This window comes from Eubalaena glacialis, chromosome 10, assembly GCF_028564815.1.
Source record: "Eubalaena glacialis isolate mEubGla1 chromosome 10, mEubGla1.1.hap2.+ XY, whole genome shotgun sequence".
NCBI classification, from domain to species: domain Eukaryota; kingdom Metazoa; phylum Chordata; class Mammalia; order Artiodactyla; family Balaenidae; genus Eubalaena; species Eubalaena glacialis.
In genome coordinates, this window is record NC_083725.1 from 102,975,271 (window position 1) to 102,994,107 (window position 18,837).

At 37.7% G+C, this 18,837-nt stretch overlaps 1 long non-coding RNA gene across 1 annotated transcript in view; it reads right to left on the reverse strand.

Moving 5' to 3' along the window:
* The window catches only part of LOC133099676 (uncharacterized), a 497,785-nt gene that overhangs the window by 223,165 nt on the left and 255,783 nt on the right, over nucleotides 1–18,837 (reverse strand). Inside the window, exon 2 of the long non-coding RNA XR_009702360.1 lies at nucleotides 6,401–6,482. This is a non-coding gene — a long non-coding RNA (uncharacterized LOC133099676). The remainder of the gene's footprint in view (nucleotides 1–6,400; nucleotides 6,483–18,837) is intronic.

Here is an 18,837-nt window from a genome sequence, read left to right on the forward strand (position 1 = left end):
TGATCTCCCTGTGCTATGCAGCTGCTTCCCACTAGCTATCTATTTTATGTTTGGTAGTGTATATACGTCCATGCCACTCTCTCACTTCATCTCAGCTTACCCTTCCCCCTCCCCGTGTCCTCAAGTCCATTCTCTATGTCTGCCTCTTTATTCCTCTCCTGCCCCTAAGTTCTTCAGAACCTTTTTTTTTCTTTTTTTAAATTCCATATATTTTTATCTTTCTGACTTACTTCACTCTGTATAACAAACTCTAGGTCCATCCACCTCACTACAAATAACTCAGTTTCGTTTCTTCTTATGGCTGAGTAATATTCCATTGTGTATATGTGCCACATCTTCTTTATCCATTCATCTGTCAATGGGCACTTAGGTTGCTTCCATGTCCTAGCTATTGTAAATAGAGCTGCAATGAACATTGTGGTACATGATCCTCTTTGAATTATGGTTTTCTCAGGGTATATGCCCAGTAGTGGGATTCTTGGGTCATATGGTAGTTCTATTTTTAGTTTTTTAAGGAACCTCCATACTGTTCTCTATAGTGGCTGTATCAATTTACATTCCCACCAACAATGCAAGAGGGTTCCCTTTACTCCACACCCTCTCCAGCATTTATTGTTTGTACATTTTTTGATGATGGCCATTCTGACCAGTGTGAGGTGATACCTCATTGTAGTTTTGATTTGCATTTCTTTAATGATTAATGATGGTGAGCATCCTTTCATGTGTTTGTTGGCAATCTGTATATCTTCTTTGGAGAAATGTCTATTTAGGTCTTCTGCCCATTTTTGGATTGGGTTGTTTGTTTTTTTGATATTGAGCTGCATGAGCTGCTTGTAAATTTTGGATATTAATCCTTTGTCAGTTGCTTCATCTGCAAATATTTTCTCCCATTCTGAGGGTTGTCTTTTCATCTTGTTTATGGTCTCCTTTGCTGTGCAAAAGCTTTTAAGTTTCATTAGGTTCCATTTGTTTATTTTCATTTTTATTTCCATTTCTCTAGGAGGTGGGTCAAAAAGGATCTTGCTGTGATTTATGTCATAGAGTGTTCTGCCTATGTTTTCTTCTAAGAGTTTTATAGTGTCTGGCCTTACATTAATCCATTTTGAGTTTATTTTTGTGTATGGTGTTAGGGAGTGTTCTAATTTCATTCTTTTACATGTAGCTGTCCAGTTTTCCCAGCACCACTTATTGAAGAGGCTGTCTTTTCTCCATTGTATATTCTTGCCTCCTTTATCAAAATTAAGGTGACCATATGTGCAGGGGTTTATCTCTGGGCTTTCTATCCTGTTCCATTGATCTATATTTCTGTTTTGGTGCCAGTACCATACTGTCTTCATTACTGTAGCTTTGTAGTGTAGTCTGTAGTCCGGGAGCCTGATTCCTCCAGCTCCGTTTTTCTTTCTCAAGATTGCTTTGGCTATTTGGGATCTTTTGTGCTTCCATACAAATTGTGAAATTTTTTGTTCTAGTTCTGTGAAAAATGCCATTGGTAGTTTCATAGGGATTGCATTGAATCTGTAGATTGCTTTGGGTAGTAGAGTCATTTTCACAATGTTGACTCTTCCAATCCAAGAACATGGTATATCTCTCCATCTGTTTGTATCATCTTTAATTTCTTTCATGAGTGACTTACAGTTTTCTGCATACAGGTCTTTTGCCTCCTTAGGTAGGTTTCTTCCTAGGTATTTTATTCTTTTTGTTGCAGTGGTAAATGGGAGTGTTTCCTTAATTTGTCTTTCAGATTTTTCATCATTAGTGTATAGGAATGCAAGAGACTTCTGTGCATTAATTTTGTATCCTGCTACTTTACCAAATTCATTGATTAGCTCTAGTAGTTTTCTGGTAGCATGTTTAGGATTCTCTATGTATAGTATCATGTCATCTGCAAACAGTGACAGATTTACTTCTTATTTTCCGATTTGGATTCCTTTTATTTCTTTCTCGTCTCTGATTGCTGTGGTTAAAACTTCAAAAACTATGCTGAATAATAGTGGTGAGAGTGGACAACCTTGTCTTGCTCCTGATCTTAGAGGTAATGGTTTCAGTTTTTCACCATTGAGAATGATGTTGGCTGTGTAGAATCCTTGCATTCCTGGGATAAACCCCACTTGATCATGGTGTATGATCCTTTTAATGTGCTGTTGGTTTCTGTTTGCTAGTATTTTGTTGAGGATTTTTGCATCTATGTTCATCAGTGATATTGGCCTGTAGTTTTCTTTCTTTGTGGCATCTTTGTCTGGTTTTGGTATCAGGGTGATGGTGGCCTCGTAGAATGAGTTTGGGAGTGTTTAGAGTACATCTTAAGTCTCTATTGGTTCCTGAAACAGTTTCTAAGAGATTTTCTATTTTCTCTTGTGTGCATTTATTGGGTGCATTTTAAGAACCTGGAAGAGAATTTTATTTTCTTGGAAATAATTTAAACAATGGTTATTCTTTTATCAAGTGATTACAAGCAATATTTTTGTGTGTATGTATGTACATGTACATATAATATACGTATGGATAAATATTTCTAATTGTTGAAATAAAGTGATCATAAATACAAAACACATATATCATGATTCATTCAGCATAGGGTTTTTTAAAAATTATTACTTTAATTATTTGAAATGGTTTATAAAAGGCAATCCAATTATATTTTCACATTTTTATTTTAGGAGCAAAATATTTCATCAAAGGTAATACTAATGTGGTCAGAGCAATGCTAGAGGACCCTTCAATATTTAAAGGTATGAATTCAACTCACTAGTAAATACTGACTATTAAACACTTTGTTAAGAGTTGTGGGGGCTAAGGAAATACCAGGTTAATTGTCCTGAGCTCTAGGGGCTGAGGCTTTCATGAAGCGATGAGGCATACACACAGTTAACGGTAATTAAGATAGATTATGATATAGCATATAAGAGGAGTATTTGAAACATGGTCCTGGACTGAATAACAGAGAAAGGAGCTATTTTGGTTATTTATTTTGGTAAGATTAATTTAAGCAGTGCTTGAAGCAAAATTTTAACACTCAGGTGGAGAGTGGGAAGTGAAAGGGTAGCTAAAATTAACTCATTTAATTATTGAGCCCCTACCATTTTAGATATTGTGCTAGGTACTGGAAATACACTGTACTACAAAAATAAAAATAGCCCCTTCTTTTCTTGAATTTAACATGAATTGGCAAAGAACACTGTTCTACAGAGACTTTGAATGGGTAAAAGTGGCTAAGTGGGGGGAAAAATAAGATAATAGTGAGATGAAGGAGGCTTGTTTTGTTTTGATTTTGGTTGGTTGAATTTGTTCCAAGATAAGGGACCTAAAAGCATGATGGTTTTTTTTGCCTGTGTGGAAAGAATCAGAAAAATGGAGAAATGCAAATCAGGAAGGAATAGCTGATTTAATAAAGTTGATAAAGAAATGTAAAATGTTAGGATTAAAATCTAATATGTATAAAGTTATTTTGGGAAACAGGAAATAGACTATAGATAGATACAGAGATATTTTAAGGTCTAAAGAAGAAAAATTCAGTGATGTTCATAACAGATAGCCTCATCTTTTCTAGAAAGCAAGAGGCTGTTTTATTTCAAACTGAGACAATCTGGGGAAGATTTGAGCCCCAAAAGTACAGAGATTTTGAACAACCATAAGTTTGCAGCAACAAGGATGGACCTGGATATCATCATACTAAGTGAAGCAAGTCATACAGAGAAAGACAAATATCATATGATATTACTTATATGCAGAATCTAAAAAAATGATACAAACAAGCCTACTTACAAAAAAAAACAGACTCACAGACTTAGAGAATGAACATATGGTTACCGGGAGAAGAGTCGGGAGGGGGGAGGGATAGGTTGGGATTTGGGATTGACGTGTACACACTGCTATATTTAAAATAAGATAACCAACAAGGACCTACTGTATAGCACAGGGAACTCTGCTCAATACTCTGTAATAACCTAAATGGGAAAAGAACTTGAAAAAGAATAAATACATGTATACGTATAACTGAATCACTCAGCTGTACACCTGAAACTAACACAGCATTAATCAACTATACTCCAATATAAAATAAATTTTTTTTAAAAAAGTAAAAAACAGTCAAAATGTCCATAAACTGATGAACTGATTGATAAATGTGGATTATTTATACAATGGAATATTATTTGGCAATAAAAACAATGAGTTACTGATATATGCTAAAACATGGATGAACCTTGAAAATGTTTAGCTAAGTGAGAGAGGTTAATTACAAAAGACCACATACTGTATGATTCCAATATTATCTGGATACTTCTATTCTGAAGTATCAAGAATCAATGGAAACAAAATACATTGGTGGTCGCCCAGGGCTGTGGGCAAGTGTCAACATAGGGTTGGGATGGGGGAATAACTAATAGGTACAGGGTTTATTTTGGGGGTAATGAAAATGTTCTAAATTTAGATTGTGGTGATGGTTGCAAAAGTATATATATACTAAAAATCATTGAATGGTGCAATTTAAATGTGTGAAGTGTATGGTTTAAGAATTATACCACTATAAAATTGTTAAAAATGATCAATAACTTTTGCCCTTTAAACAACTGTTTTGTATGAAAAACAAATGTGTAAAGCAAACAAATTTATAATGTGATGAGTGCAATAAAGTGAAGGTATTTCAAAAAAAAAGCCACTAGGATATATGGGTTGCCTCCCACCCAGGCAGCCAGGTAATTGCACCTCACTGGTGTGTGATGGTCCCATGAGACCAGAAGGAAATACAGCAGGAGACCATATGGGAAGGGGAGAAAGCTGTCCATTTGGGAAGAATTCTGAGGAGGAAGCATGTGATATAGGCCTAAGCCAATCAATACATTGCATCTCCACGGTCACAGTAATTGGCTTAGAAATGTGCATGTGACCCACTCAGAGCCAATGAGACTTAATGACACCTGGAAATGCTGTAAGAGAAAAGGCATGATTCTCTCCTCACTGGATTTGGAGCTGAGGAGATATAGAGTCTGGAGATACTGTCTCCTCCTAGCCAGAGTAAGGGAAAACCTGGAGCTGACTGGGGCCACCTTGGAGCTCCTGACATCTTAACTATCTCAGTGGAAGAACCTCAAGACGGAGGGAAATTGAGTCCTGATGACATTGTTTGAGCCCTGAATCCAGCCACGCCTGAAGTCAATGCGAGTCCTGGGTTTTCAGCAAGGCAATGAGTTCCCCTTGTGCCCATTAGAACTGCACTCCTATGTCTCCTGGGGTGGGGGAGATGACACAGGTGTTCCCTGAGCAAGTTCTGACATCTGATATCCTTAGGATTCCTGATATGGAGGTGGATCTGAGATAAACCCAGTTGGCCAAGGCAAGCTGCTCAGGCTCAAAAGGTCACCAGTAGTTGTCTTACAAACCTCCAGACCATTCTGAATCTTGGTGACCATTCTTGACCCCAGAGTGGGAACAAACAACTTCAAGTTATGAATTTGAACTCTAAGATCAACACCAAAATACCAGCATTTCTATTGCGTATCACCTGTAGAAAACAGCACACTTTGAGAAGCATCTCCTTAAAACTCAACATGAAACTTCAACTTAAGATTTAGAAGAGCTTCCAGCTGGAGAAGGTTAATAAATAATTGCATTATTCCCACAATTACTAATTTAAATGTGTAAAGTGTCACTGATTTTCCCTTTAACAGAATGGGACAAAAATATATAAAACATATTCAAAAGACAAAAAAAATAAAAAGAGGGATGAACGTTTTAAGTGGCCAAATTCCACTCAGGAACAGGCAGGGGCAGGCAGCCTAGAAACGTGGACCATCTATGTTATATCAGCAAACAAGCATGATCCTTGTCTGCATGGAGCAATTGATCTAGTGAAAGGTACATAAAATAATCAAATAATTACACAAATAAATACTAACTTGACAATTGGCAAGGTAAGTATGGCAGGACATAAAGTTGATAGAGAATAAGAGGGTTAGGGAGAACTGTCCAGTTGGCTGATGTTGTATTCAAGAAGGCAAATAAAACTAAATGTGGTGTCTGAGGGGCCAGAATGACAGAGATAGATAAAAGGAGGGTAAAGAATGGGTTCAGTAGGAAGCTGGGAGCGGAAGAAGTGGGCATATATGCAGCTGTGGTCAGAAAGCAGGCTTTCAAAGTTTTACTAGAAGCAGAGCAGTTATCAGAGACAGTAATTCCCGCTAAAAATGGAATGTGTATCCTTAGAGGAGAAATCAAGCCTTTGTCACAGGTGCACACACAAACCCCTCTCTCACCAGTGAGAGCTTGCCCATGCCAAGGATCCAGCAATTAGCCATATTAATTCACAAACAGTCTATATACTCCAAAGCACTTTAAGTCATATACAAGACAATTTTTCTTTTTCCTTTTTTTAAAAAATGCTGTTAATATTGTACTCACATACATTCAGTGTGTCAGACGTTCTGGTCTGTTTGGTCCCACTCTCCCTGGGTGATCTTGCAGCCTCACAATACAGAGAACCATTTCTAGGAAAGAGATAAAATTAAAACACATTATATTTAAGGAAGTTAGAAAAGAGCCCAAGCAAAATTATTTGAAATTAAAATCTGCCTAATGGAGTAACCTACAAGGAACAATTTATATTTCCATATATTTTTCCAAGGGTCCATTCATTTTACACTATGTCGTCCTTGAGGCTTTTCCCAGAATATAAAAGGCTTTTTAAAAAATGATAGTAATTATAATATTTGGTTCTGGATAAATATCTCACTTTATCAAGTTTTTCTTTCTACTGGACTGTTGAGCAAGATTTTCCATAAAGGCAAAAAAGTGTATCTACTGCTATTTTACCCCCATTTTACTTTGCATACTCTATTTCAGTCAAATGAATTTATTCCTCATCCCTGTACATATTCTGCCTTCTCGTACCTCTATGGCATTTCTCGTGCCATCTTATCTGCCTGAAATGTCATTATTCTTTTGTCCATTCCCATTTCCTACCCAACAAACTTATAGTCATTCTTTAATACCCAGCTCAAATGTGACCTTTATTCCTTCCTGAAGCTGCCTATCAAAATTAATTTCTACTTCATCTATCTATATATATAGTCCCACAGACTGTTGATGGTCATGCATTATGAGACTTATAACCTATGTTCCAAATTCTGTCTCCCTGCCTTTGAGCTTTAAAGGCAGAGAGAATGTTTTTACCTGTGAGTGTTTTTGCTGTTGCTGTATTATTTTTGCTGTATTATTCTTCTTTAATCACCACCTTCCCTGTGCACACAATGGACATTCAAATATAAGGAATAATTGTTCCTTACTCTATCTTGGTGTAAATCAGACATTAGTAATGCTGTAGTCAAGGCCTTACACTATGCCAATCTGATACTTCTTTTCAATTAAAATACTTTTTTTACTTGGCTTCCAAAACATCATTCTCTCCAGTTTTCCTTCTTCAATGGATTACACTTTTTTGTCTCCTCTGAGGTTTTCTCCTCATTTCCCCAGCTTTGTAATAATACAATACACCATGGCTCACATCTTGAACATCTCTTATTTTCTATTAGAAAATAACTCCCAACCAGATCCAATCCAGGCTTAGACTTTTAAAGATCATCCTTACATCTGGGATTGTCAAATTTCTATTTTAGTGCCTAACTCTGCATGAGTCCCATACTTATAAGCAACTGTCTACTTGCTAGACCCACTTTGAGTTCTAACAGGCAATTTAAAATGAGCATATACTGAGCTTGCTGTCATCACCAATTTGCTCATCCTACAGTTTCTTCTCAGAAAAACAACTTCATCCTACCATTTTCTCATTCCAAAAAATCTTGACTCCACTCTTTCTCCCATACTCCATAGCAAGTGTATTAACAAATGTCATTGGTGCTAACTTCAAAACGTATCCAAAATGTGTCTAAACTATGACTGCTTTTCTCCATCTTCACTTCTAATATGCTGGTCCAAGCCACTATAAGTTCTGTTAAGTTTTATTGCAATGGAGACCTACTTTACTCTATTCCTTCCTTTTGTCTATTGTCAAAATAGCAGCTAGAATGATTCTATTAACAGGTAAATCAGATTCTGTCTTTTCTGTGCTCAAAAGCTTCCAGTAGCTTCCATCTCATTCTAATAAAAGCCCAAATCTCTAAAAAGGGTTGGTGAGATCCTACACAAGTTAAGCCCATGTTAGCTCACAGACCTCTTTTCCTTTTTTTTTTTTAATTGAAGTATAGTTGATTTACAGTGATTCAGGTGTACAGCAAAGCGATTCAGTTATACATGTACATATATATATATTTATATATATTCCTTTTCAGATTTCAGATTTACTTGAAGGAGTTTATTCTTTTGACATGAGAGAACCTAGGTTCTAGTTCCTGTCCTACTGCGTTTTGGTTATGTAACTTCATTCTAACTGAGTCTCAGATCCTTAGCTATGAAACTAGTAACATCTTCTCAATTGCTTTCCCAAGGGAGCTGAGGTAATAAAATGGGACAATCAGTAAAAATATTTGAGTATCAAAAGGTATTAAGCAAGATGTGATAACTTGAATATACAACATAGTTGAGCCTTACCTCAATTCTGATACAATTGTGTATTGTTACACTTTACACATACAGCTTAGTTTCAGTGATTTTCGGAGATCTTAGTTCATAAAGTCAATTTTTGCTGAACTCCGTACGAAAGTTGGATCTTCAGACTCTAAAGTAGGCCATTTTATACCACAATAACTTTTATTAACACTTAAAAATAAGTAATTTATATTTGCCTGAATAATAGAACCAGAAAAATACATCTGGTATATATAATATCTAACAGTTTTGGGGACTTACTGTACACAGAGTACCACCCTAAATGACTACCTGTACTATTTTATTTAATTCTTAAATAATGCGGCATGGTTGCAGCTGTAAACATCTCCATTTAAAAATGGAAAAACAGGAGGAGAAGATGGCGGAAGAGTAAGACACGGAGATCACCTTCCTCCCCACAGATACATCAGAAATACATCTACACGTGGAACTGCTCCTATAGAACACCTACTGAACGCTGGCAGAAGACGTCAGACCTCCCAAAAGGCAAGAAACTCCCCACGTACCTGGGTAGGGCAAAAGAAAAAAGAAATAACACAGACAAAAGTATAGGGATGGGACCTGCACCAGTGGGAGGGAGCTGTGAAGGAGGAAAGGTTTCCACACACTAGGAGCCCCTTCACTGGTGGAAATGGGGGGTGGGCAGGGGGAAAGTTTCAGAGCCACGGAGAAGAGCACAGCAACAGGGGTGCAGAGGGCAAAGCAGAGAGATTCCTGCACAGAGGATCGGCGCCGACCAGCACTCACCAGCCCGAGAGGCTTGTCTGCTCACCCGCTGGGGCGGGCGGGGGCTGGGAGCTGAGGCTCGGGCTTTGGAGGTCAGATCCCAGGGAGAGGACTGGGGTTGGCGGCGTGAACACAGCCTGAAGTGGCTAGTGCGCCACAGCTAGCTGGGAGGGAGTCCGGGAAAACGTCTGGAGCTGCCGAAGAGGCAAGAGACTTTTTCTTGCCTCTTTGTTTCCGGGTGCGCGAGGAGAGGGGATTCAGAGCGCCGCCTAAACGAGTTCCAGAGACGGGCGCGAGCCGCGGCTATTCAGCGCGGACCCCAGAGACGGGCATGAGACGCTAAGGCTGCTGCTGCCGCCACCAAGAAGCCTGTGTGCGAGCACAGGTCACTCTCCACACCGCCCCTCCCGGGAGCCAGTGCAGCCCGCCACGGCCAGGCTCCCGTGATCCGGGGACAACTTCCCTGGGAGAGCGCACGGCGCGCCTCAGGCTGCTGCAACGTCACGCCGGCCTCTGCGCCACAGGCTCGCCCCGCATCCCTACCCCTCCCTCCCCCCGGCCTGAGCGAGCCAGAGCCCCAGAATCAGCTGCTCCTTTAACCCCGTCCTGTGTGAGCGAATAACAGATGCCCTCAGGCAACCTACACTCAGAGGCGGGTCCAAATCCAAAGCTGAAACCCAGGAGCTGTGCGAACAAAGAAAAGAAAGGGAAATTTCTCCCAGCAGCCTCAGGAGCAGCGGATTAAAGCTCCACAAACAACTTGATGTACCTGCATCTGTGGAATACCTGAATAGACAATGAATCATCCCAAATTGAGGAGGTGGACTTTGGGAGCAAGATATATTATCTTTCCTCCTTTTCCTCTTTTTGTGAGTGTGTATGTGTATGCTTCTGTGTGAGATTTTGTCTGTATAGCTTTGCTTTCAACATTGGTCCTAGGGTTCTGTCCGTCTGTTTTTTTTTTTTTTAACTTAAAAAAATTTTTTTTTCTTAATAACTATTTTTTATTTTTTATTTTAATAACTTTATTTTATTTTATCCTCTTTCTTTTTTTTCTTTCTATTTTTTCTCCCTTTTATTTTGAGCCACGTGGATGAAAGGCTCTTGGTGCTCCAGCCAGGCATCAGGGCTGTGCCTCTGAGGTGGGAGAGCCAACTTCAGGACACTGGTCCACAAGAGACCTCCCAGCTCAACGTAATACCAAACAATGAAAATCTCCCAGAGATCTCCATCTCAACACCAAGACCCAGCTTCACTCAACAACCAGCAAGCTACAGTGCTGGACACCCTATGCCAAACAACTAGCAAGACAGGAACATAGCCCCATCCATTAGCAGAGAGGCTGCCTAAAATCATAATAAGACCACAGACACCCCAAAACACACCACCAGATGTGGACCTGCCCACCAGAAAGACAAGATCCAGCCTCATTCACCAGAACACAGGCACTAGTCCCCTCCACCAGGAAGCCTACACAACCCACTGAACCAACCTTAGCCACTGGGGACAGACACCAAAAACAACAGGAACTACGAACCTGCAGCCTGCGAAAAGGAGACCCCAAACACAGTAAGATAAGCAAAATGAGAAGACGGAAAAACACACAGCAGATGAAGGAGCAAGGTAAAAACCCATCAGACCTAACAAATGAAGAGGAAATAGGCAGTCTACCTGAAAAAGACTTCAGAATAATGATAGTAAAGATGATCCAAAATCTTGGAAATAGAATAGACAAAATGCAAGAAACATTTAACAAGGACCTAGAAGAACTAAAGAGGAACCAAGCAACGATGAAAAACACAATAAATGAAATTAAAAATACTCTAGAAGGGATCAATAGCAGAATAACTGAGGCAGAAGAACGGATAAGTGACCTGGAAGATAAAATAGTGGAAATAACTACTGCAGAGCAGAATAAAGAAAAAAGAATGAAAAGAACTGAGGACAGTCTCAGAGACCTCTGGGACAACATTAAATGCACCAACATTCGAATTATAGGGGTCCCAGAAGAAGAGAAAAAGAAAGGGACTGAGAAAATATTTGAGGAGAATATAGTTGAAAACTTCCCTAATATGGGAAAGGAAATAGTTAATCAAGTCCTGGAAGCACAGAGAGTCCCATACAGGATAAATCCAAGGAGAAATACGCCAAGACACATATTAATCAAACTATCAAAAATTAAATACAAAGAAAACATATTAAAAGCAGCAAGGGAAAAACAACAAATAACACACAAGGGAATCCCCATAAGGTTAACAGCTGATCTTTCAGGAGAAACTCTGCAAGCCAGAAGGGAGTGGCAGAACATATTTAAATTGATGAAGGAGAAAAACCTACAACCAAGATTACTCTACCCAGCAAGGATCTCATTCAGATTTGATGGAGAAATTAAAACCTTTACAGACAAGCAAAAGCTGAGAGAGTTCAGCACCACCAAACCAGCTTTACAACAAATGCTAAAGGAACTTCTCTAGGCAAGAAACACAAGAGAAGGAAAACACCTACAATAACAAACCCAAAACATTTAAGAAAATGGGAATAGGAACATACATATCGATAATTACCTTAAATGTAAATGGATTAAATGCTCCCACCAAAAGACACAGACTGGCTGAATGGATACAAAAACAAGACCCGTATATATGCTGTCTACAAGAGACCCACTTCAGACCTAGAGACACATACAGACTGAAAGTGGAGGGATGGAAAAAGATATTCCATGCAAATGGAAATCAAAAGAAAGCTGGAGTAGCAATTCTCATATCAGACAAAATAGACTTTAAAATAAAGACTATTACAAGAGACAAAGAAGGACACTATATAATGATCAAGGGATTGATCCAAGAGGAAGGTATAACAATCGTAAATATTTATGCACCCAACATAGGAGCACCTCAATACATAAGGCAAATACTAACAGCCATAAAAGGGGAAATCGACAGTAACACAATCATAGTAGGGGACTTTAACACCCCACTTTCACCAATGGACAGATCATCCAAAATGAAAATAAATAAGGAAACACAAGCTTTAAATGATACATTAAACAAGATGGACTTAATTGATATTTACAGGACATTCCACCCAAAAACAGCAGAATACACATTTTTCTCAAGTGCTCATGGAACATTCTCCAGGATAGATCATATCTTGGGTCACAAATCAAGCCTTGGTAAATTTAAGAAAATTGAAATCCTATCAAGTATCTTTTCCGACCACAACTCTATGAAACTAGATATCAATTACAGGAAAAGATCTGTAAAAAATACAAACACATGGAGGCTACACAATACACTACTTAATAACGAAGTGATCACTGAAGAAATCAAAGGGGAAATCAAAAAATACCTAGAAACAAATGACAATGGAGACACGACGACCCAAAACCTATGGGATGCAGCAAAAGCAGTTCTAAGACACAAGTTTATAGCAATACAAGCCTACATCAAGAAACAGGAAACATCTCGAATAAACAACCTAACCTTGCACCTAAAGCAATTAGAGAAAGAAGAACAAAAAAAACCCAAAGTTAGTAGAAGGAAAGAAATCATAAAGATCAGATCAGAAATAAATGAAAAAGAAATGAAGGAGACAATAGCAAAGATCAATAAAACTAAAAGATGGTTCTTTGAGAAGATACACAAAATTGATAAACCATTAGCCAGACTCATCAAGAGAAAAAGGGAGAAGACTCAAATCAATAGAATTAGAAATGAAAAAGGAGAAGTAACAACTGACACTGCAGAAATACAAACGATCATGAGAGATTACTACAAGCAACTCTATGCCAATAAAATGGACAACCTGGAAGAAATGGACAGATTCTTAGAAATGCACAACCTGCCGAGACTGAACCAGGAAGAAATAGAAAATATGAACAGACCAATCACAAGCACTGAAATTGAAACTGTGATTAAAAATCTTCCAACACACAAAAGCCCAGGACCAGATGGCTTCACAGGCGAATTCTATCAAACATTTAGAGAAGAGCTAACACCTATCCTTCTCAAACTCTTCCAAAATATTGCAGAGGGAGGAACACTCCCCAACTCATTCTACGAGGCCACCATCACCCTGATTCCAAAACCAGATAAAGATGTCACAAAGAAAGAAAACTACAGGCCAATATCACTGATGAATATAGATGCAAAAATCCTCAACAAAATACTAGCAAACAGAATCCAACAGCACATTAAAAGGATCATACACCATGATCAAGTGGGGTTTATTCCAGGAATGCAAGGATTCTTCAATATATGCAAATCAATCAACGTGATACACCATATTAACAAATTGAAGGAGAAAAACCATATGATCATTTCAACAGATGAAGAGAAAGCTTTCAACAAAATTCAACACCAATTTATGATAAAAGCCCTGCAGAAAGTAGGCATAGAGGGAACTTTCCTCAACATAATAAAGACCGTATATGACATACCCACAGCCAACATCATCCTCAATGGTGAAAAACTGAAACCATTTCCACTAAGATCAGGAAGGTTGCCCACTCTCACCACTATTACTCAACATACTTTTGGAAGTTTTAGCCACAGGAATCAGAGAAGAAAAAGAAATAAAAGGAATCCAAATTGGAAAAGAAGAAGTAAAGCTGTCACTGTTTGCAGATGACATGATACTATACATAGAGAATCCTAAAGATGCTACCAGAAAACTACTAGAGCTAATCAATGAATTTGGTAAAGTAGCAGGATACAAAATTAATGAACAGAAATCTCTTGCATTCCTATACACTAATGAAGAAAAATCTGAAAGTGAAATTAAGAAAACACTCCCATTTACCATTGCAACAAACAGAATAAAACATCTAGGAATAAACCTACCTAAGGAGACAAAAGACCTCTATACAGAAAACTATAAGACACTGATGAAAGAAATTAAAGATGATACAAATAGATGGAGAGATAAACCACGTTCTTGGATTGGAAGAATCAACATTGTGAAAATGACTCTACTACCCAAAGCAATCTACAGATTCAATGCAATCCCTATCAAACTACCACTGTCATTTTTCACAGAACTAGAACAAAAAATTTCACAATTTGTATGGAAACATAAAAGACCCCGAATAGCCAAAGCAATCTTGAGAACGAAAAATGGAGCTGGAGGAATCAGGCTCCCTGACTTCAGACTATTCTACAAAGATACAGTAATCACGACAGTATGGTACTGGCACAAAAACAGAAATATAGATCAATGGAACAGGATAGAAAGCCCAGAGATAAACCCATGCACATATGGTCACCTTATCTTTGATAAAGGAGGCAAGCATATACAGTGGAGAAAAGACAGCCTCTTCAATAAGTGGTGCTGGGAAAACTGGACAGCTACATGTAAAAGAATGAAATGAGAACACTCCCTAACACCATACACAAAAATAAACTCAAAATGGATTAAAGACCTAAATGTAAGGCCAGACACTATCAAACTCTTAGAGGAAAACATAGGCAGAACACTGTATGACATAAATCACAGCAAGATCCTTTTTGACCCACCTCCTAGAGAAATGGAAACAAAAATGAAAATAAACAAATGGGACCTAATGGAACTTAAAAGCTTTTGCACAGTAAAGGAAACCATAAACAAGACCAAAAGACAACCCTCAAAATGGGAGAAAATATTTGCAAATGAAGCAACTGACAAAGGATTAATCTCCAAAATATACAAGCAGCTCATGCATCTAGATAAAAAAAACAAACAACCCAATCCAAAAATGGTCAGAAGACCTAAATAGACATTTCTCCAAAGAAGATATACAGATGGCCAACAAACACATGAAAGAATGCTCAACATCACTAATCATTAGAGAAATGCAAATCAAAACTTCAATGAGATTATCATCTCACACTGCTCAGAATGGCCGTCATCAAAAAATCTAGAAACAATAAATGCTGGAGGGGATGTGGAGAAAAGGGAACACTCTTGCACTGTTGGTGGGAATGTAAATTGATACAGCCGCTATGGAGAACAGTATGGAGGTGCCTTAAAAAACTAAAAATAGAACTACCATACAACCCAACAATCCCACTACTGGGCATATACCCTGAGAAAACCATAATTCAAAAAGAGTCATGTACCAAAATGTTCACTGCAGCTCTATTTACAATAGCCAGGACATGGAAGCAACCTAGGTGTCCATCATCGGATGAATGGATAAAGAAGATGTGGCACATATATACAATGGAATATTACTCAGCCCTAAAAAGAAACGAAATGGAGTTATTTGTAGTGAGGTGGATGGAGTTAGAGTCTGTCATACAGAGTGAAGTAAGTCAGAAAGAGAAAAACAAATACAGTATGCTAACACATATATATGGAATCTAAGGGGGAAAATAACAAAGGTCATGAAGAACCTAGTGGCAAGACGGGAATAAAGACACAGACCTACTAGAGAATGGACTTGAGGATATGAGGAGGGGGAAGGGTAAGATATGACAAAGTGAGAGTGGCATGGACATATATACACTACCAAACGTAAAATACATAGCTAGTGGGAAGCAACCGCATAGCACAGGGAGATCAACTCTGTGCTTTGTGACCACCTAGTGGGTGGGATAGGGAGGGTGGGAGGGAGGGAGATGCAAGAGGGAAGAGATATGGGGACATATGTATATGTATAACTGATTCACTTTGTTATAAAGCAGAAACTGACACACCATTGTAAAGCAATTATACTCCAATAAAGATGTTAAAAAATTAAAAAATTAAAAAATAAAAGTGGGCCAGTGGCCCAATTTTGGCCAATAAGTCATAAAAAGAAGTTTTCAGGAAAGATCCTGGGAAAGATTTTACTCCCTGCTAAAAAGAGAACCATATGCTAGGAGAGGAGCCCTCGTTACCTGCTTTTGGATACTGTGGTGTGAGTATGTGATGTGGCAGCCATTTTGTGATCATGAGCAAAAACCTGGCTGACACTCTGAGAATAGCTGAGTGGAATGATGAGCAGAAATGAGGTCCAGGATAATGTAATGTATCTACCCAAGCTCTTGCCATTTTGTGAAGCAAGCTTGTGACCTTGAGCAAGCTGCTTCTGCCTCCTCATTTGCAAAAAAACCAATAATAATACCTACCTCATAGGCGGTTATGAGGATAAAAGTGAGTTATTATTTGTAAGGCTCTTAAAGACATGCCTGCACATACGCCTGGAAATATTGGTGTTAAATAAATAGAAATAATAAAAACTCGTATTGGCTAAGCAAAAAAAAAAAAAAAAAAAAAAAAAGGAAAAACAGGCATAGATAGATTAAGCAATTTGTACAAGGACACAGAACTAGTAAGTAGTGAAACTGAGCTGTTAACCTAGGCACATTTGTGACACAAAAACTATTTTTAATTCAAAATTTTTTTTTCTTTTTTTCCCAGTTTCCCTGAGATATAATTGACATATAACATTGTATACATTTAAAGTGTACAACATAACGATTTGATATATGTACATATTGCCACAATATATATGATTACCACAATAAATTTAGTTAACATCCATCACTTCACATTGTGGCTTTTTTTTCCCTGGTGATGAGAACTTTAAAAATTGATTCTATTAGCAACTTTCAGGTGTACAACACTGTATTTTTAACTATAGTTATCATGCTGCCATCCTCAGAATACTTCATTTGGAGCCAATACAGTAGAGTTCCTAAAAGCCATTCACTTTTACACCTAAATGAAAAAGTTTAGTATCTGTAAGCCTAATAATGAGTTAAAAAACAGAGTAACTGATATTATGATAACATTCTTTAGGACCTGGTTACTTCATGGCATCTAGTTACTTGAGAGAGACTACTTACTCTCTCTCCCTAGTAATTCACTCTTCTTTGTAATTGCCTCTGTGAACTGATTCATTGTGATGTTGGAGAGTAAGAGCAGTAATTCACTCTGTGATTATTACCAAGAGCCAATAAAATAGTTATGACAAATATCAATCTAATTGGAAGTGCCACTACTAGAGTCACTTAAAAAGAATCACTTGAGAATATTCTATCAGTAACGATCGTGCATTAGCAGAAGGGGGAGAAGAATGAATGAACAAGCCCGAGTCCTCCTCTAGTTATGACAGTTCGTTTCCTTTTGATAAACAACTATTCTGGCATAAAAAAAAAAAAAAAAAAACTTAATCTCCCTCTGACCTTTCTACATTTGGTCGAGAGCACTACAACGATTCTGAATTCTCATATAAATAAGTTCCAAGAGAAGGGTGAGGAAATCCTATAGATAATTCACTCTACTTGACAACAAACTAAGTAATAATTTTAGCATACACTTATCCCACACCAAATAGAGACTTGATTCAAATCATTATCACTATAATAAAAATCACAGCGGTATGTAGAATATGTTGAACATACACAATGTGTTCGATATTATGGTTAGCACATTACATGATTTATTTTGATTCTCTGTTGTACAGACTGGTTTGGAAATGCCATTGCTTAGTTTGAGCCAGGTAGGGCATCTTAGGTAGATAAACATTACATTCCCCCAAATATACTCTAAAGTGAGGCAGACTCAAGAACACTGAGGCACAAAGGATGTAAGTGATGGCCTGAGATTACATATTAACATCACATCTAAAGAACTTCCACACGGCCCTCTACCGTTCTCACCAGACTACTCTGCTTCCCACAGCCCCCTTCAGTTTTTCTGTCTTTATCCTTAAATGGAGAGAATTATTTAATTGTATGGATTTCAAGTTCTTCACCAACTAGAAAATGCTCGCAAGATTCTATCTTGCAAATGTATATTTTAGACACAATTGGGAAGGGATAAAATTCCACAGCTCTGCTGAAGGTAAGTGAGTGGGTGGCCACATAGGACTGGGGCAAGTAGAGGAAATATCATCCAGATATGAAAAAGATAATCATATAATTGCATAGTGTTATATAAACACGCTCATGATATAATATCACATGAAAGAAGGGAATTTCAAAATGGCATATTTTCTAAACTTATGTACATACTATATGTGTCCATGTACAAGGATGAGATAGGAAAACATAGAACAGTTTTCTCATGATTTGTAGGGCATGATGTAAGACTGAGTGACACATCCATTTTGACCATTAATGTTTTTACAAAATTGTTTGTGATCTGAATTTTGAAAGTGAGATTTAATTTTAAAAAAAGGATGGCATAATGACACTTCTGAAATTCAGAGATGCTGTGGTTTTGGTGCTTACAAAAATTATCTCCTCAGAGCTTGTTATAAATGACTCTTAAGAACCACTTTCAAATTGTTATATCTTTTTTGCACAACATAAATCCTAGCATACATTCTAGTTAGTAATTAACCTTAAATACTCAATTTTTCCCTTAGAGATCAACTTACTGTATGTAAAGAATGGATAGTCTGAAAAATGAAAAATGCCTTTATTTATTCATTCACTCATCTATTCATTCAATACACAGTAATTAAGTGCTGACTGTTTTAGGTACTATTTTAAGAGCTGAGGATGTAACAGAAAATAAGTTAGTTTGTAACTAGCTTTGGGGCCTATAATAGGCCAGAGCTAAAAGTTAACTCTATGAAAAGGG